The 17,854-nt window shown below is 39.5% G+C and overlaps 1 protein-coding gene across 10 annotated transcripts in view; it reads right to left on the minus strand.

Annotated features, from left to right (window-relative positions):
• Positions 1 to 17,854, minus strand: part of ELAVL2 (ELAV like RNA binding protein 2) — a 166,667-nt gene that overhangs the window by 137,702 nt on the left and 11,111 nt on the right. For 5 of the 10 annotated variants that reach the window (XM_040481398.1, XM_040481395.1, XM_040481393.1 and 2 more), the window contains exon 1: positions 3,910 to 4,455. The exons of 2 other annotated variants lie outside the window; for them this stretch is intronic. The gene's annotated coding sequence lies outside the window, so the exon portion shown is untranslated. Of the gene's footprint in view, positions 1 to 855; positions 961 to 3,909; positions 4,456 to 17,854 lie in introns of those variants that run through there. 3 more of the 10 variants (XM_040481390.1, XM_040481397.1, XM_040481389.1) reach the window with 3 other exon arrangements.

A 17,854-nucleotide genomic window follows, 5' to 3' on the forward strand; every position in this document is an offset into this window, starting at 1 on the left:
GGCGAGTTCGCGGCGCCGCGGCCGCCGCCGCCGGCGCGTGCCCTGCCCGGCCGCCCGCCGGTCTGTGCCTGCGAGAAGACGCCCGGCTGCGGCTGCTCGGCTGGGTCCCTCCCGTCTTCCGATTCCGAGCAACCTCCGGGACCAGGTTCCCCTGGCAGCGCGGAAAGCTTCGCGCGCCCAGAGGCGGTAGATTCCAGGTGCAAGTTTGCAAACCCCGAGGTTCCAGGCGCTAACGGGGAGCCAGAACGACTCGCGCAGGGGTTACTTTGATGTATATGTATGTGTATCAAATACATACACCATACACATATATAGCAAGTACAGTTAAAAGGCTTTTCCTCTACTTCATAACCGAAGGGTCCTGTCCCTTGGCAGAAAACTAAAGGCTTAGCCCTGGCTGCCCCTCTATGCCTCTCTAGATGGAATCTGACGTTCAGATAAGCCCGAGTACCTGTGCGGGGTGCTATACTCTGCTTCAAACGCAAAGTAGGAAATCCTGCACTCGACTATACAAGAGCCTGTCGCTCGCCGCATCCTTCCAACGCCCCCCCTACGTTAGCCCCGAAATGGCCAACTCTTCACCGAGGGGGCGTCACATAGCTACCTAGCCTTGGCCCGCCCCCACGCCCAGCTCAATCGCCTTTCCCCAGAAAAACCTGTGTCTGTCCTCAGACTCAGCCCCGCGACTGGGAGTCAAAATCGACCCCGAGCCACGCGGTGGGAGCACGTTTTTACACCTGCTCAGCCGCTTAATTACGAGAGCACCTGTCGTGTTGTGGTTTTCATTGCAAAGGCTTCTGTTTTAACCCTTACCCCATAAAAAACTACATTTAAAATATCACCTGTCATACCTACCTGAAATCGCAAGAGGTAAGAGAAAGGAACTGAGCAGTGGGCGACTGAGTCGCCGCAAGAACGTGACCGAGGTTACAGCTTCAAGGGCATGATGCGGGTTTGATGCAGCAAGGTCCGCTAAGGGCGCCCAGCGCTCCCCGCCCCCACGCGACGGGCGGGGCGGGGGGGGGGGGAATGGAGAATGGAGGAAGGACTCCTCTAACCCATGGCGGGGATGGAGGCGGCAAAATTGCCCTGTTGGGCGAAGTCAAATCAGGCATAGTAAAGTAAGGGGTTTAACCACATGGAAATAGAGACAATCCATCCCTCAGTTTGGGGAACCCAGACTGGGGACACCAGAAATAGCTAATTGATTCTATATCAGCATTTCTGTTGTCACCCTAAATCCGATTAGCAATTAAATGACCTTAATTGACTTTGTACGGGGTTACTGGGAAAACCGCTCAAAGCGCCTGCGCCTCTTTGACCTCCCTCTAAACAGTTAATTACAATATTCCCATCCCTAGCAGGCGGGATTGCTAAAAATGCCTGTTTCCAAACGTTAGGCAAAACTGGGCCTACCAAATTTGCCAATCCAAGCCTAAAACTCTTAGAATGCCCTACGCCCTACTTCCTGAAGCTGACTTCTTGAAGTTATGGGAGATCTCTCTACAGAGTTCCCCAAGTCTTCCAGTCCACTTCGACCTGCAAAACGTTGCGTTTTTCGTGGAGAACTCCAGAAGAGGTTAAAATGGGGTGCCCAAGCACTTGGTCAAAACATGGAAGGAGAACCCAGGAGTGCTTGGTGTAAGACATACTCAGGGAATGACAATAATAACTGAGCAATAGTTACTTTTTTAATCCTCCAAAAAGCGACTTTTAAACACTCAACATTTTTTTTTTTTTTTTTTTGCAGACTTATCTGTTCAGATTCGTGACAAACCTTTCAGATGTCCCATTTAAGAAGCCATTTTGCAAAGGAAGTCTTACAGGCTCAAATAGATTTTCTACTCTACCATCTCTAAAACATGCACACTTTTTTCTTGACCTTTAGGAACTTATTTCCAATTAGGAAAATAATTTATTCGGTTACTATTGTCTTTTCTGTACTCTCCCCCCACCCTCGACTTTACGCCTGCATTTTATAGGTTGCAGTTTAGGCCTAAGAAATAAACCACCTCCATCTCCCTCCTATTCCCAATATCCAGAGGATGGGTATATGTATAAACTGAGATGCGGGAAAGGGCTAAACGTTTAGAAGCTTAACCAACAGGAGTGGCACATGAGTGGGGGCGGGTAAAGAACCCGTGCATTTCGGGGAGAAAGTAAGAGATTCATCTCAGCCCAGCAGTGTTAAGAGTAAATACTAAATGCTTGACTATTTCTCTCACTCTGGCCACAATAAAGCCAGATCTGCAGCTGGCAATTACATGAGAAAATACCCAGACTCGACATCAGTTTCGCTAACCCGTATTTGAAAATGGCAAACGGGGAACGTATCCAACCTCCAATTTGCCACAGTTGTATAGCTCTCATATTAATTCTTTACAGACGTGAAATAGGTGGGTACGTAGCAACGTGCTGGGCATAAATTAAGCAACAATGGCCACGCGAGGTCCTACTCGCCGCGGAGCTCCCGTGCTGGGCACTGCCACCTTGCTATCCCCAGATCCCACCGCCCCGGAGATGGCAGAGTCCGGAGGCTAGCCCCAAGTTGGCTTTTAGACCCGGGAGGGTGGGTGGGGTGGAGAGTACCCTGGCCGTTTTTGTACCTGTCCCCCATTCTCTCCATCTCAAGCACCACACGGGCGTTCTCACGCACACTCACCCACACCCCCTCGTGCCAATAATTTAAACTTCTCTTAGGCAAAGGCAGCACCTCGTTCACCGCCACCACCTCCCTCCTCGTCCTCCCCGCCCAGCGAACACCCTCCCCCTTTCCCACATCTACCCTGATTTCTCTTTTTCCGCAGTAGAAAGCCAGCTGGTTTCTCCCAAACCCTGAGAAATCACAAAAGTTAAAATGAAGCATGTGTCTGCCCAGCGTCTCACCCCCAACCATCTTTCTCCCGGCGTCAGATTAACAATAGCTATTCGAGAAGGGCGGGGGGGGGGGGCGGTAAGGAAGGGGGTGAGGGCAACGTAGCTGAGTTGGCTCCTGGGGTAACTGTGAATTCTCGGGGCTGAGAAGGGGTTCCCCCCTCGCCCCGAAGGCGAAGTCAGCCGCGTAGGACCAAGGACAGGGCTTGGAATCCACTTCCCAGCGCCGTGCACAACAAGACTCCCAGGCAGCCGCCACTCCACAGACACAGCTCCAAGGATCTTATTTACGCTTTTCTGAACAAAGGGAATCTCATATCCGGTACAGGCTTAAGAATTCGGCCCTAAATTGGCTACCTTCTTTTAAAAAATAATCACGGTAATTGGCGCCCAAGAATTAGAGCCCGCACACCTAGCAACGATGAGTTTTGACAGCTTCTACCCACCCCAGCCCCAGCCCAGCCCTAGCCCTCAGGCGGCATGTACTTTTTTCAGTCAACTACAACTAGCAGCCTGGTGCAGCATCTAAATTCCATCTGGCAATCCCATCTCCCCAGCACATGTTATCTGGTTAATGCAATTAAGTGTGGGGTTTTCGCTGGTCTAATCTGCAAGTCCAGGCTTCTGATTCCCCTCAATAGTATTAACGCCTCTCCAGTCCTTTGGTTGCTGTGCGAAAGTAGAGGCATGCATCCCCCAAAACCGAAGTTATCCCTCCCTTCCCACGAAATGAACTTCCAACCTCAATCCCGAAGCTCACTCAACATCTAGACTCCTATTGTACCCCTGCTCTACTCTACCCACATTTACCACTTAAGTTACTGCCGCTGACATTTACGAAAATTCAGTACGTCAAGCATGCGTCCACCGTCTTTTAGTCTAGTTCTCTAGAATTAAAAAGCAGAACAGTAGCTTTGAAATGAGACAAACATGTGCAATTAACTTCATATTCTGTATTCCGCTCACTTACAGGTTTTCTGGGTTTGCCAGCGCATCGCTGCAACTAATGATTAAAGAAACCAAACCGAAACTTACCTTTCTCCCTTAAGGTTTTTGTGTATGTGTGTTTTTAAAGTAACGGTGCAGTTCTCCCAATAAGGATGAGCAAGAAGCTGCTGGATAGTTCTCTTAAGACAGCACGAAACCTAAACTGTGCTCGGCTTAAAAGAAGCAAATAAAAAGAAATGCTTTCGACCCCAAAGTCCAACGCTAAAAGAAATGGCGAAAAAAAAAAAAAGATGAAAGGGGAGGGGAAACTTAAAAAAGAGAGTTTAAAAAGACGGAGAGACTATCCTCCTATTGCCGTTCAACTAAACAAAAAGGGGCAAGAAAAACAAACGAAGGAACAAAGAAAAGAGACGAAAGAACGTTTTTTCAAAAAGACGATGTCTTTCTCCTTGTTGCTTTTTAGTAGGTCGCTACAGGAGTAAGCTGCTGCATCTCTAACTGAGAACAGAAATAAGGGGGGAGGACGTCTTAAAAGGGAGGTGGACTGGACCACAGATTTATAGCACCGTATCACCAACCCCTTCTCTGCCTCCGCACTGCCGTGTGTGCAGCTGCTCTGCCAGGCTCCTATCCCGGGCAGCACGCGCGGAAGTATACGCCGAGTGGCGCCACAACGTAACTTGCTCATCTCCCCAGGACTCTGATTGGCCTAGATGCTCCCATTGAGGCCGCCCGGGCGAGCTTGCTTGATATGATTGGCTAGAAGCTTGTGTCACTCTCAAGAACTCAATGGAGTCCCGTTTCAAGGTAAGTTGTGCGGGGAGGTACACACTTAACACTGGCGGCGAAGGGAAATGCAAGAAGCAAAAAGAGATGGAAAGAGCAACGTGGGAGGGTTGGAACTGTAGTATCAGAGTTTGCGATATGGCATGATCTTCTTTCCTCTTAAATCTTTCTGCTTCAAAGACTCATTTTCCTTGCCACCACTGCCGCATCTATGGCACGTTTCTTTATAACATTAAACTCTGTCCGGTATGTATGAGTCATTGAGAGCTCCCTCTATTTGATCTGAGTGAAAGGAATGAATGTACATCCATTACTTGCCCGCATGCCTTTCTCGATGTGTGTTCTAGTATTCTGTATTAGATATTAGGCAATTTTATGTCTTTCTCTATTTTAATATATGCATATTGCAGCTCTCTTGTTGATTTTTTTTTTAAAGCATCCTTTTAGGATAAGATTGAGTTCAGAAATGCTTTCAAATAAAGGTGGACGGTTTGAATTCGCTTTTATTTCATGTTAGAAAAGTGTAGGATAAACATCCTATCAGGAAAAGAGGTACTAAGTAGAGCTAAGGTCCTTCACTTTAAGGTACATGGTGATTCAAAAAGAGCATCTATATGAAAATTAGAACAAGCCACTCCTCTGTATTTGCTGGCAGTACAGTTCTTGGACCACACATGTATTGCTGACAGTAAAGATTAGTCGAACCTTTATCTGGTTTTTTTTTCCTCTGAGGATTTAGAAAGTTTAGCCAGAAGACCAAGTGCTGTCAGTGCTTCTGCTTTATAGATGAAGACTACTTTGTTAAACACCATATTTTAATGACGTTCAGGAGGCTGAGGTTTTGTTCATGGTGTTTATTTCTTCCTCCAAGTGAAAGTGTGGTCCTCAGGATCGACTTGATATATAAGTAGAGACAATATTAACTTGACCCAGGTTCTTTTCCAGCCTGAATTTCTTCTTTTAATCTTGACAGTGCAACTTCCTAGATAGTACTTAATGTTTCTTACGCAATGTAACATATCTTCTCTAGATGCTCATGCCTTTCTAAAAGGAATTCCTTTACCTGTTTACTGCTAGTGGCTATCTTTGAAAATTCGGAAAGAGAAGGCACAGGTAAGAGTTAGAGATTGCAGGAGGGCAGGGTGGGCTGGAGGGTGAGGGACAGATAGTCACAAAGCAAAATGACTACAAAGTGAGGGGTGAAGTAATTCAGAGTTCCTTGAGAGTGTCCTTGAGTGTTGATAAATGATTAATGGCAAAGAACAGAAGCCCTGTTTATCTCCAATACAGTCTGTATAATATGTTCAAATTCTATTACTTTGCGTGACAATAACAGGGGATTGGAAAAGGAGGCCTGAATCTATATGTTATCTTATAATAGGCATTGTTATCTTATAAGTTATAATTATCATGTCCTAATCCCCAGCCCCACTTTTTATATAACAACAAGACTGGGGTCCTAATTCCAACTTAAAACTATTCTCTAGACCTGGGTGGAACAGGTCTAGAAAGAAGGAAAAAAGAAAGAAAAGCAATTTGAGGAAATGGAGTCAAGGGGCTGAGGGAAGGACAAATCAAGGAAAAAGACAGAAAGACTCCACCTCACCTAAAATAGAGTAATCACTGTATGAATAAACAGTTGGAAAGTTGTGTTTGTTATCATCTTCCCTCAAGCCCTCCCCTTACCCCCAGGTCAGTACAGAGAAATAACTCTTAAAGTAATAAATACAATTTAAGTAAAAGTAAAACATTGTTTAATCAGACTTATCTATGAAGTGACTTGTCTTTGCTCCTGGTTAACGTGCTCTTAATATTGAAATAGTTGCACGTATTCATGTAATATCCTTGGCACTTTGTAGAAAATCTTTACCAATAACTTACAACTACATAAGTATCTTCTAACTGGGTGGAAGCTAATACTTTGTTTCATTTTTTGATGTGTGTTTATTTCCACAAGGAAGGTTTTTTGCAGATTACAGTGGTATATTTTCCCAAAGGGGGGGGGGGGGCGGGTTGATATGGAATCCTGGGTGTGCTGTGGTGTGATGAAATCTAGCATGTGTGTTCTGTAGTTAAAGAAAACACTACTGGAAAATAGTAAACTTATCCATTCAAATGCAAATGCTAAATTCTGTGGATTCAGTATATAGGCTTTCTTTAGTTTGGGCAGAGGAGCAAATGATTTTCAAGATGTTGTCATCTTCAACATGTTGTGTTTCTACGCAGGTAAAATGGAGTTAAATTACTTAAGATATTGAAAATATCCTAAAATGCTAGTTTACTTCCTCAATAAAACAGATGTTTTTAAATTTAAAAACTTTTACATGGATACATATACCATAAGTTATATGTATTTTTCCAACTTTTAAAAATAAAAACTGAATACAGCCTATTTAAAATAAGGGATATCTGGATGTAGATTTCACTTTGAAATTCATGTCGTCATAGCCTGAAATACTAACGTATTCTATCTTGCAACTAATAAAGACTATGTGTGTGTAAACATCACACTCCACATTAAGCAATTGTAATCAACCCCTTTTCATCCATAGTTAGGTAAAGTATTATCCACAGCCTATGAACTTGCATTAGAAAAGCATTTAAAAGATAGCTGGGTTATGATTGTCATGTTAGCTCTGATATATCTTCAATGTCCTTGGCATTATTTTAAACTGCAGTAGAAAATGGATGGATCTAGGGGTTCACTCACTGAAAGTTTGGAGGAAAAGTTGGATGTGGAGAAAGTTGCAAAAAGAATAGTTCTCAAAGCTGAAAAAGTAATGGATTCAATAGATTATTTTGCTTAAGTTTGTATAGGAACATTCATTCATAGGAATACTAATCAGCTATTGTGGGCAATGTGTTTTAGAATAAATAACTCTCTTATACTATGTGAGGGATGTGATTTTAGCATTTCATGATGAAGGACGATGTAAACTACTATTGTGACTTTTTTTTAAAAAAGTAAATAAAGCAGTAAAGCTATTTAGATGAGTTTACAATGTTTGGCTTATGGGGGTAGTTCCAAATATTATGCCCTCTCAGATAAATAAAAATATTCTGTGTTAGTTTGTTGGGCAGTTTCAGGTGGGGGTGGGGTCTGTGGTTCATACCATCGGAAATGTGACAGTTTAATGCCTGCGTGACAAATATAGAAATTATATAGCTTGTTGATTACTCTTTTATTTACTCTTCTTAAAGAAGCATGTCGACTTTCCTTCTACAGTTTAGAAAACAGGAAAAAAGTTGTCAAGAAAATTAACACCAACTTGAGTTTAGAGCGTGGCAACCGGGCAAGAGAATGAGGCAGGAATTAGCACCATGGACAGAGACGAGCCCATCCAGAATAAAGGTTTGCAAAGTCCCCTAGTGGTTTCTGTCTCTCCCATGTAACAAACGGAAACTGCAATTCTTGGGACAGACTTTAAGGAAGACGCTGTCCTATTTCATAGAAACACATTCATGTTGAATTAGGCTGGCTTTTGCTAGGACTCGGCCTTGGTGACAAACCGCATGTATGGTTAGAGCCCCGAACTCGGGTCGCACCCTTCACTGTGTTTCTCTTCTCATACACTCCCTTGCCCTAGTGAGCCTGCATTTCATCAGTGTTCATGCAAAATAAATGCAAATCCAGGTAGTCATCGAAAAGTCTGCTAAATCTACTCCAGAGTTTTTAATCCTCGAAATTCCCAGCGGGAATCGCAACAAAACCGCCTACCCGCTCCCCCTCGCTCCCCCACCCCCACCCCCAGTTCTTCCCTGGCTCCTTCCACGTACTGGCAAAGGGGCAAAGCCTTTTATCCGAAGATAAGTGACCTCCGAGACTATTTTGCAAAGGACCCTTTATATTGCAAACACTTTCCATCAGGGACAGTGCCAGAGGCGGCAGTGAGCAGGATCACAAACATCCTTCACTTTCTCTTTACATTTTGTCTTTAAACTACTGTTCGAGGGAAAAACTGTAAAGACAGCACATGCGGCGAGAATTCCCTTAAAACCTTAGGTTACTGCTCACACTTAAAAGATATGTGAACTGTTTAGTTAAATGTTTAAATTTTTTTCTAAAATGTAATCTAGTGTCGCGGTAAATCTTTTGAGACCAGCTTAGATTGTTCTCCCCACCGCTACACACACGCCTTTTTTTTTTTTCCCCCTGGGCAAAATTTGTATGAAGTTCATTGTCCTTTAGGTGATTTGACTGCAGATATGCAGATTGAGACTAAGATGTGTTGCACGTGCCCCAGAGTGTCTCGAAATATATATTTGCAGCTTCGGATCGACGATCATTTATGTAAAGCTTCCCACAAATGTCCTCGGATTTCTTTTCTTCCCCTCTTTTGCTCAGTAGCAACTTTTAGCAGGATAAACTCAGGTCTTTGCTGAGCATGCAAAGGGAGGTCTAGATGACCAGGAGAGGGTTAGGTAAGAAAAACTGGAGGTGAGAAAAGGCAAATCAGAGCTTTGTGTCCGTTTCTTTCAGGGATGCTAACAGCTTTCTCTAAGCTTTCTCCTGGAGCCGATACATCTCATGCAAAATTAATACAAGTAATTAAAAATACCAGTTTCCAAAGTTAAAGGAAACCATCTGTCTCAGCTGGTGGCAATCAGTCTTTCGGTCGGCCCCTTTACTGGGACCTGGGAAGAAACGGTTTCTCTGCTTCGGAGGCTCAGAGGCTCTTTCTTATATTGAAGATTTATGTTTCCACTTGTGTGCGATGCACGTTTAATTTGAAATAATAAAGCCGGGCTGAGAGACCAGTCAATCAGAGCTATCAACTGTTCTCCGTACGCTGCCCTGCCCCCACCTCCCTCTGGTTTCTAACCCTCTTTCCTTTCTTTACCCTCACCACTCTACCCTCCCCCTCCCTTTTCCTCCGTCCCCAGCTCACTCACACACTCGCACTTTCCCCCCACGTGTGTTCAGATCAAACCCTTGCCCCATAGAGCAAGTGACCGCAACGGGGCACGGTGACAAAGGCGGAGTTTGTATCAGAAGAAGACTGAGGCCCGGGGAGACACGGCGGATAGAGAAACAGCTGTCTTATCAGCCCGCTGCAGAGATGGAGATGGCTCGAGAGGTCCTCAACAGATAATCACTTGAATAGGTTTGCAATGCGCCAAACTTCACGCTTGATAAGGCCAACCCAATGTAGAGAGCAGCCCGGATCCTGCTCCATTCTGTTTTATCTGAGCTGTAAATTAAGAAATTGAAATTCAGGTGGCAAAGGCAGCAGTCTGCTGATAGACCGCTAAAGTAAACTGTCATTAAAATGCTTGCGGCAGGCAGAGAGGGGGCGCCTGGAATGGGATATTGTTTTATTTTTTAATTGGGGGGTGGGTGGGTGGTGGGGTGGCGAGCCAGGAGAGAAAAAGCCCACCGGTTTTTAAAATTATTTGGGGAGGGGAAAATGAGATTTAGCAAAGGGACACAGCATCTTGATCATGATTCTTAGTCGTAGATTCCATGCATAAACAATTTGAAAAGTATAAAGTTGTGGGAAGTTTGGTGAAAGAGTAAGGAACAATTTTAAAGCAATCTGATAGAAAATAGAATTCTGTCTTTATCAGAACACGGGGCAATGGGAGCTCTCTGATGACAGTATTAGAAACTAATTCTAAATGGAATCTAAAGTTTTCCTTTTATTGTAAGAAAAACAGATCAACCGGATACAGAGGAGTTACCATAAACTGAGGTTAACTTGACCTTTTTATTGATGTGATAGGGCCACCAGAGAGATTCCAGGGTGATTTTTAGAACAGCCTAAGAAATTATCGACCACATAAGACAATCATCTTAGCTACTTACAGAAATAAGAGCTGTATTTCACCCACTTCCCCTTTACCCAGATTATTACTAGGAGGTAATTCAGAAAACCAAAAAAAATTCCACATGTGTATTTTGACACCACGTGGTTCCTACAACACACTTTATACCTACACTCTTATGTTTGCTTTTATGGATAGGAGGCGTGAAATTCTATGCATTTGAATCAATGTTTCACAAAAGTTTAAAATGTATAATGACCAGAATATAGCCAGTGACCTTGCTGCCTAGATTCACTAATGACTGTGCACTGTACCTTGTTCTTTTTGTCACTGAGGAGATTGTAAATTCACTGGTGTGCATTTATGAGAGTGTATGACAGGATGCATTTCATTTTCCACAACAGAGTTTATATCTTAAGTTTTAGCAACATTTCTGAAAAGATACCTTCTGGTGATAACACAAGTTAATGCAGCTTTAGAAAATCAATCATTTTTTACTTTGTTTAACCCCAAAACTTTAATCAATGTTAGGATGCACTTAATTGATACTATTAAGGCTGCTTAAATCACAGTGGGATGTGGAAGAATTAAAAATGAATTGGTCAGGAAAAGTAGTTAGAAAAAATTAAGGTGTGAGTATACATTTCAGTACTTATTAAACTATTTAGATGTATTAGACTATTGTTTTAAACTTTGCATTTATCTGATTACTCATAGGGAGATGAGCAAATAAATATAAAGGAATCTCAAACACATTTTTGTTCAATTCTTTATGCAAAAAATCCATCATATCTTCTAACCCAGAAAGCAGGTGTTGTTGTTGCTAAATTCAAGTATATGGATGAATGAGTGCTGTATGTATTTCCTGAGAGAGAAATTTATGTTTATGTAAGCTAAATTTTCCCTTCTGTATCACCATTTTCCATAATGTGACATTGGTTTAAATAATGGCTGCTATATAAGCATTTTAAGAAATATTCTTTTAAATTCCAGCCTTTCAGGCACTATTATCTTCAAATAATCATACAACAAGATATTTTTCTGCTTGTTACAAATACTCAAGTAAGTTTGAACTGCCAGCCTTAATGAGTCTCTTAAGCTATGTTTAAAAATTTTTATCTTAATTAAATTGAAAATATGCATATAATGGACAGCCTAAGCTATTATTTGCCAAAACAGGCAGGACTTTTTAAAGATGAGAATTTACAGAAGGGTTAAAGGGTGTACTCTCACTAAGTTTGAAATGTGATAAAATGATATTTTATAAATGTACATTATAATGTTTCACAACTAAAAGATAATTTTAAAAAGAAAATTACATTACTGAACAGAAAAGTCTTTTAGCATCAATTATAAAAATCTCTCCTAATTTTTGTCACAAATAAATATATATGGCATTATGAATGATGAAAAATAATTTAAAAATGTTTTAAATGCCAATTTTGTTTTTAAAGGGATTCCCCATTAATTCTTCTCTGTGGGAAATGGGATAATAGATTTTTAAGGAAAACATTCTTTTTACGATGTATGAAGGTAAAAATATTGGAAACTTTAGAAATATGTAAAATTTGTAATACTTTTGTTCAAAACTGATTATAAATCTATTACCAAAGAAAAAACTCAGACAACTAATAGCATCCTTACACATATAATATTTATCTTCAGGTGAAGGTCAATATAACCAGTTCCTGTTTCTAAGTATTTATTCCTGATCTTTGACAAAAGAACCATTTTGGTTTGATTCAAGCATCTTTTATAAGCCTATATTTGTACAATATCTTTTTACAAGTTTTTAATGGTAGAGCCTGTCAAAAATTAGTCCTTTAAATAGAAATTGTAATGTTACTCTACCATGAGCTACAGCTTTGCAAATTGTTAAGAGGTTGGGTTTGTACTTCAGATACATATCAATTTGAACCTGACTCCATCACTGTTAGTCCTTAGACAATTAGCTTACTGTCTTCTAAGAGTTGATTTCCTGATCTGTACAATGGTGATAATAATGCTTAATGTAGGATTACTGTAAGGTCAAATGTAATTGTTGAGTGTAAAATATTCAAACTTCCTGGAATAGAGGAAACAGTTGATACAAGGTTAACTATGATAATGGTAACAATACTGGTGACTTAGCACATTTATTTGATGAAGCAAAAATTAGAGTCCCTCCTTTTACATACTGTCTATTAAATATTTTCATTTGCTGTTATTAATATCCCAACTCATATACCCTATAATAAATATCTTCTCACCTTTCTAATTGTAACCAAGTTTAAAAGGCCTCAAAAAACATAAAATCTTCTGTCTGCCCTCTCATGTGGCTTCAATATATTTCCCAATACAATTTCATGTGCCCATAAAAAGTTGTGGGTCTTCAAAAAGAAACTTAGTCTGAGATCCCACTTGATTGATATAATAATAAAAACAACTTAGATTTTTATAGTACCTTTTATCACAAAAAGCTCAATGCATTTTTACATATTTATCATTGTAACCCAGAAGGTAAGGAAGGACATAAATTATTTTTCATTTTCAGGGGCGTAACAGAGATTTTAGGAATATGAGTTACATTTCTAAGATTAATAGGAATAAAGAGCAGCTTTCCTGAATGTCAGTCTTTCTACAATGTGTTACTCGCTTTGGCATTTATTATGACCATTGTTTATTTAGGCTCAAAATGTTAGTGTTTGCTATTAAGTATAAGTTATAATTCAGCTAATTACTTGCTGAAATCAAGTTGAATCAAATACATACCATCACAGTCTAATCAAATTAAAATATTTTGATTTTATGCCAAGAGACACTTTTATTATTGAATTACATATATGCATATATTACCCATCTTTATTTACCATTCTGTGTTAACGCTAAGGCAAGAATTTAAAAGTTACTAGTCATTTATGGCCTTGGAAGAAATCAGTTTCAATCTCCTTATCACTGGCCTTTCCCCAGGCTCATTCCCTCTCTCCACATTTTTATAGGCTATAGTATTTATTCAATTTACATAGGCTAACAGTACTTTCTGCTCAGTTTTCTATTTCTTAGTTTGTCTGTGTTTGATAAATCTATCAAAATAAATACCCAAAGGAATATAGAGGTAGAATATATAAAGGGCACAAGAGAATATGCTTTCTGTAATAGTTTTTGTTTGTTTTGAATGAAACAAAATGGAGAAATAATGTCCACTTAACATTGTAAATATGCTATGGTTTATAGTTTTGCAGTTCCTTCCTGGGCTAACGTCTCTGTGGATTGATACAGATTCAGCTACAGATGTGGACTTTCACTGAATAAGTACAATGGAAGAAACCAAAATTTTGCAGCCTGATAAAAGAATAAATCTTAAACTTTTTGATGTCTAACTTCATAGATTATAATGAAAAAAAGCAGACATGACTTTTATTTTAAACTTCAATGAGCATCTATCTGTATCCTAAATGGATTTTATAAATTTGGTAAGACTGAACCACAGAAAGTCAAGTCCAGTCATGTGACTGCCAGACTTATAGGTGGAAGTGCAATTAGCACCAAGAAGAAACACACGTGCATACACAGAACAGCCAGAGCTGCTCTTTAATGCCACCTCACCAACCCCTTTTAATCCTTCATGTTGATGTGGCTAAAGGGGAAATCTGCTTCTCTGATTGAGCATATGTATGTGCATTTTAAGGGAATACTGAGAATACTGTTACAATAAAAATAATGTTCCGTTCCTTTGGTCACTGTCATTCTGGTATGAGAAATTAGAGAATATGGTTGTTTGAAATGTCAGTTTTTATAAACATGAGTTGGAAGATCTAACATAGATGAATGGTGTTACAGACTGTTTAAGCTGTTTGAGTAACAAATAGACATTTCCTTGAATTATTTTGACACGATTTACTGTGAAATTTCTTTTTTTCTTTTGCTGGCATTTCTAGATTTCTTGTGCAGACAATAAAAAGGCAGGCCTTTCTTTTATGTCGGTGCTCATCATTTAACTCATACAGCACCGATCTTTTCTAGAATACAGATATTTCCTGGATATCAAACGAATGCTAAAAGAAAGGTATGTTTCCATATTAGCCACATCAAATGACAAATGAAGATTTGAGCTTCTTTACAAAGTTTTATAAGAGAGGAAAATACAAACATATATTGTGGTGCTTTAGTCCTTCATTTTAAAAAATCTTTATATACATCAACCTTATTGGGCTGTGTGCATGTGTGTGTTCAGAAAAAAATGCAATGAGGTTCAGAGAAAAAAAATAAGGCTTTGGTCAAGGAGATCAGGCCAACTGTGGTGAAGGAAGTGGGCTGGAGAGCAAAGACACTGGGTTGGTTAGGTCACATCACGGAGGGCTTTGAAAGCCAGCAGAGGAAAGGACTGCCATAAAACTACTGGATACAGGTTATATCTATTGATAGGTGTAAATTTTGGACATGATACGTGGAAAGAGATGCAAAGGTACAGAAATCAGAATCAAGACACATGGAGGGTTAAGAAGTTTTTTGTCTAAAACTCTAAGACCCTTTGGAATGAGACAGCAAGGTCAGGGGATAAACAGAGATGGGGGAAGACTGTAAGTACAGAAGAGGGGTTCACTGACGATAATGAAAACGTTTTGATGGCCAAAATATTTATAGCATGCCCTGAGAAGGTGACAGTGTTCTAAACAAATAATACTTTTAAGGAAAAAAAAAAAAAAAACCCCAAAACCCAAGACTGCCAGTGAGCATGAGAAACCGGGAACCAGAGCCTACACTCTGATGATCTGTGAACGCCTCTAAGACACCTCTGTATCCCAGAGGAGGCTTTAAAAACACTGCTAGGAGGGATACATTGAGCTAAGAATCCTAGGCTGGGAGAAAGGAGCATGGGTCTGAGTGTTATTTCCCCCACTAACTAGCTGATTCCCTTTCAGCAAATCACTCTGGCTTGTTATAATGATAATGAGTAACAAGTATTGAGTATGTACTACATGCCAGGCAGCATTCCAATGCTTTATATGCATTAAATCATTTAATCCTCACAATAATCCTGTCATTTTAAAGAGGAGGAAACTGAGGAAATTGAGTAATTTGCCCAATATGGCACAACTAGAAACCAACAGAGATGTGATGTGACCCCAAGTAGTTCATTTCTCTTTCTTTTCAGTTTATTTATTTATTTTTTGCAGGGAGGGCTGAGAGAGAGGGAAAGAATCCCAAGCAGGCTCCCCTGTCAGCACAGAGCCCAACACAAAGGCTTGATTTCAGTCATGACCTAAGCAGAAATCAACTGACTGAGCCTACCAGGGATCCCCCAAGTAGTTCATTTCTATGGCCTAAGTCCTTAACCACTATGTATTAGATGACCTCTACAGTACTTTCCAGATGTAAAATCCAGTAATCCTAAAGAAATATAGCAGAAATTAAAGATGATATAACACTTGCAAAAAGAACAAGAGTACAGGGAAAATGGAGACTACAATGAACATCAACAGACAAACTCTGTTTTCCTAAAATGAAATACTCATACTCAAGTCTTGACATGCCATCTATTGCTGACAAATGGAAGAGAGATAAAAGTGATATTTGGATGATTTGCTTCTTTAAAATGATTCAGGTAAAATATAATAGGATTTTAAGAAACATAATATATGATGCCCTAGGAAGTCCTAGGGCAAATTAAAATTAAAATAATTTTAATTATTTAGTTTTGTAAATTTTAGTTTTCAGAAGTCTATTCCATAATCATAGTAAACAGAAGCCATTGAAAAGGATAGTATATATTTGTAATTTAGTGATATGTAAAGATTTTCATGAAATATTGTTGAGAGTATTCAATATCACATAAAGAATAGTCACTAGAACATTATACAGGGGTTATTTTGAGGTAGTAAGAATTGAACCTTTAGTTTTCTTAATGTTTTCTGAATTATTTGGTTTGCAAAAATTCTGAGCATGCATTCTTTTTTATAAAACAGGAAAATGGGTAGAGCTCAAGCTTTGGCCCTGTAGTCAGCAGGTGGAAACTGGTGATGAAGACCAGTAACCTCTTAAAAGACAAGTTAGATTCACAGAACGAACAGATTAATAGCCCTGGAGTTTATAAACAAAATAATATTCACACACAGAAACAAATCTTGAGATTTAATACATATGAAAAATACATATATAATAGAGCAAGATGAGAAAAATTTTAAAAATTGTTCTACCAGTTTCTTAGAAGAATACAATATAAGATAATAACTATCCTGCCCACTTAGAATTGCCTAATATTAACTATACTCAGTAATATCAACTATTCCCTTTACTTAATGCCTATTTATATTATGGCCAAGGGATGTTCCTTCCATTTAATTAATCATTTCTTTTTCCCTATTATACCCTTTCCTGCAGTTGCTAGAGAATCTCATAAAACACACCTTTATTCCCAACTAGCAAAGCCCTTAAAGTGATTTGCTTGTATTTCTATGGCATATAAATAAATGAAAACCATAACACAGTAAATAATTATAATGAGATTGAACAAAAACTGGCTTCCTGACAGGTACCATTTAGTGAATTGCTGTTTCAATGCCCTAAACAGTCACCTGAGTTAATTCAATTTTCATATTGTTTAAGATTTGTCTTTAAAATCACTCTGCAGAGAATGGGAAACTGGCTCACAGTCTCAACTCTACAGGGTGGTACAGTCTGAACATTCTCATTTAATTTTGCTGTTGAAAAACATTCTAATATTATGACCAAGAATCAACAAACAGTATTATTTAATTTTAAAGAAATATAGTGACCAAACTCATAGTCTTGGTAGAACTGGAAAAGAAGATACTAGGACATAATACCAAATTAAGATAAATTTATTTTTTAATGTGGATTCTTTAAAGTGGCTCTGCTACTGTCTTCCAAGCTCTATAAGTTGTGAACAATATATTAACTTTTAGATATGAATTATGACCATTTTGAGAAAACGTTACTTGTCATAAACAGAGGGCATAAAGCGCCGCTGCCCTCGATCATGCACTCATTTGACTCATGGCGCAGTCTTGAATAATTTTAAACCAAACATGACTGCGGCAATCAATTTTCGTCCAATTTATTGGGCATGAGTTAAAGCCAATTAAAAAACCATTTTTGGTGCAATTCAAGGGGAAAATGTATAAACCCATGAAAAACAGATTTCAGTCCTAGACATGAGTCATCACTATTCTAAATAATGGTGTCAGCCCCAAATCAGAAAGAACAAATCCTAAAATTGCATATTCCACACTGGAAACTGCATTTCTCAGCAATGATTTTATATAGTTTTTAATATTTTTAATAAGAAGTTAACCGGGAAGGAAAAGCATGCTCTTCTAACATTGTGTCATTTCTGAATATTGTTTAGCCATGAAATTAAAAAGTAGTTTACAGCATCTCCTGAGTTTCTGAATTAAGACTTAAGGTAGAAAGTCATCTGAAATTTTCTACAAAGACAGCAAGACATTTTACCTATAAAGTATCGTTTACCTTTGACCAT

The sequence above is a fragment of the Herpailurus yagouaroundi genome, unplaced genomic scaffold, assembly GCF_014898765.1.
Source record: "Herpailurus yagouaroundi ecotype Mexico unplaced genomic scaffold, PumYag 160, whole genome shotgun sequence".
NCBI lineage: Eukaryota > Metazoa > Chordata > Mammalia > Carnivora > Felidae > Herpailurus > Herpailurus yagouaroundi.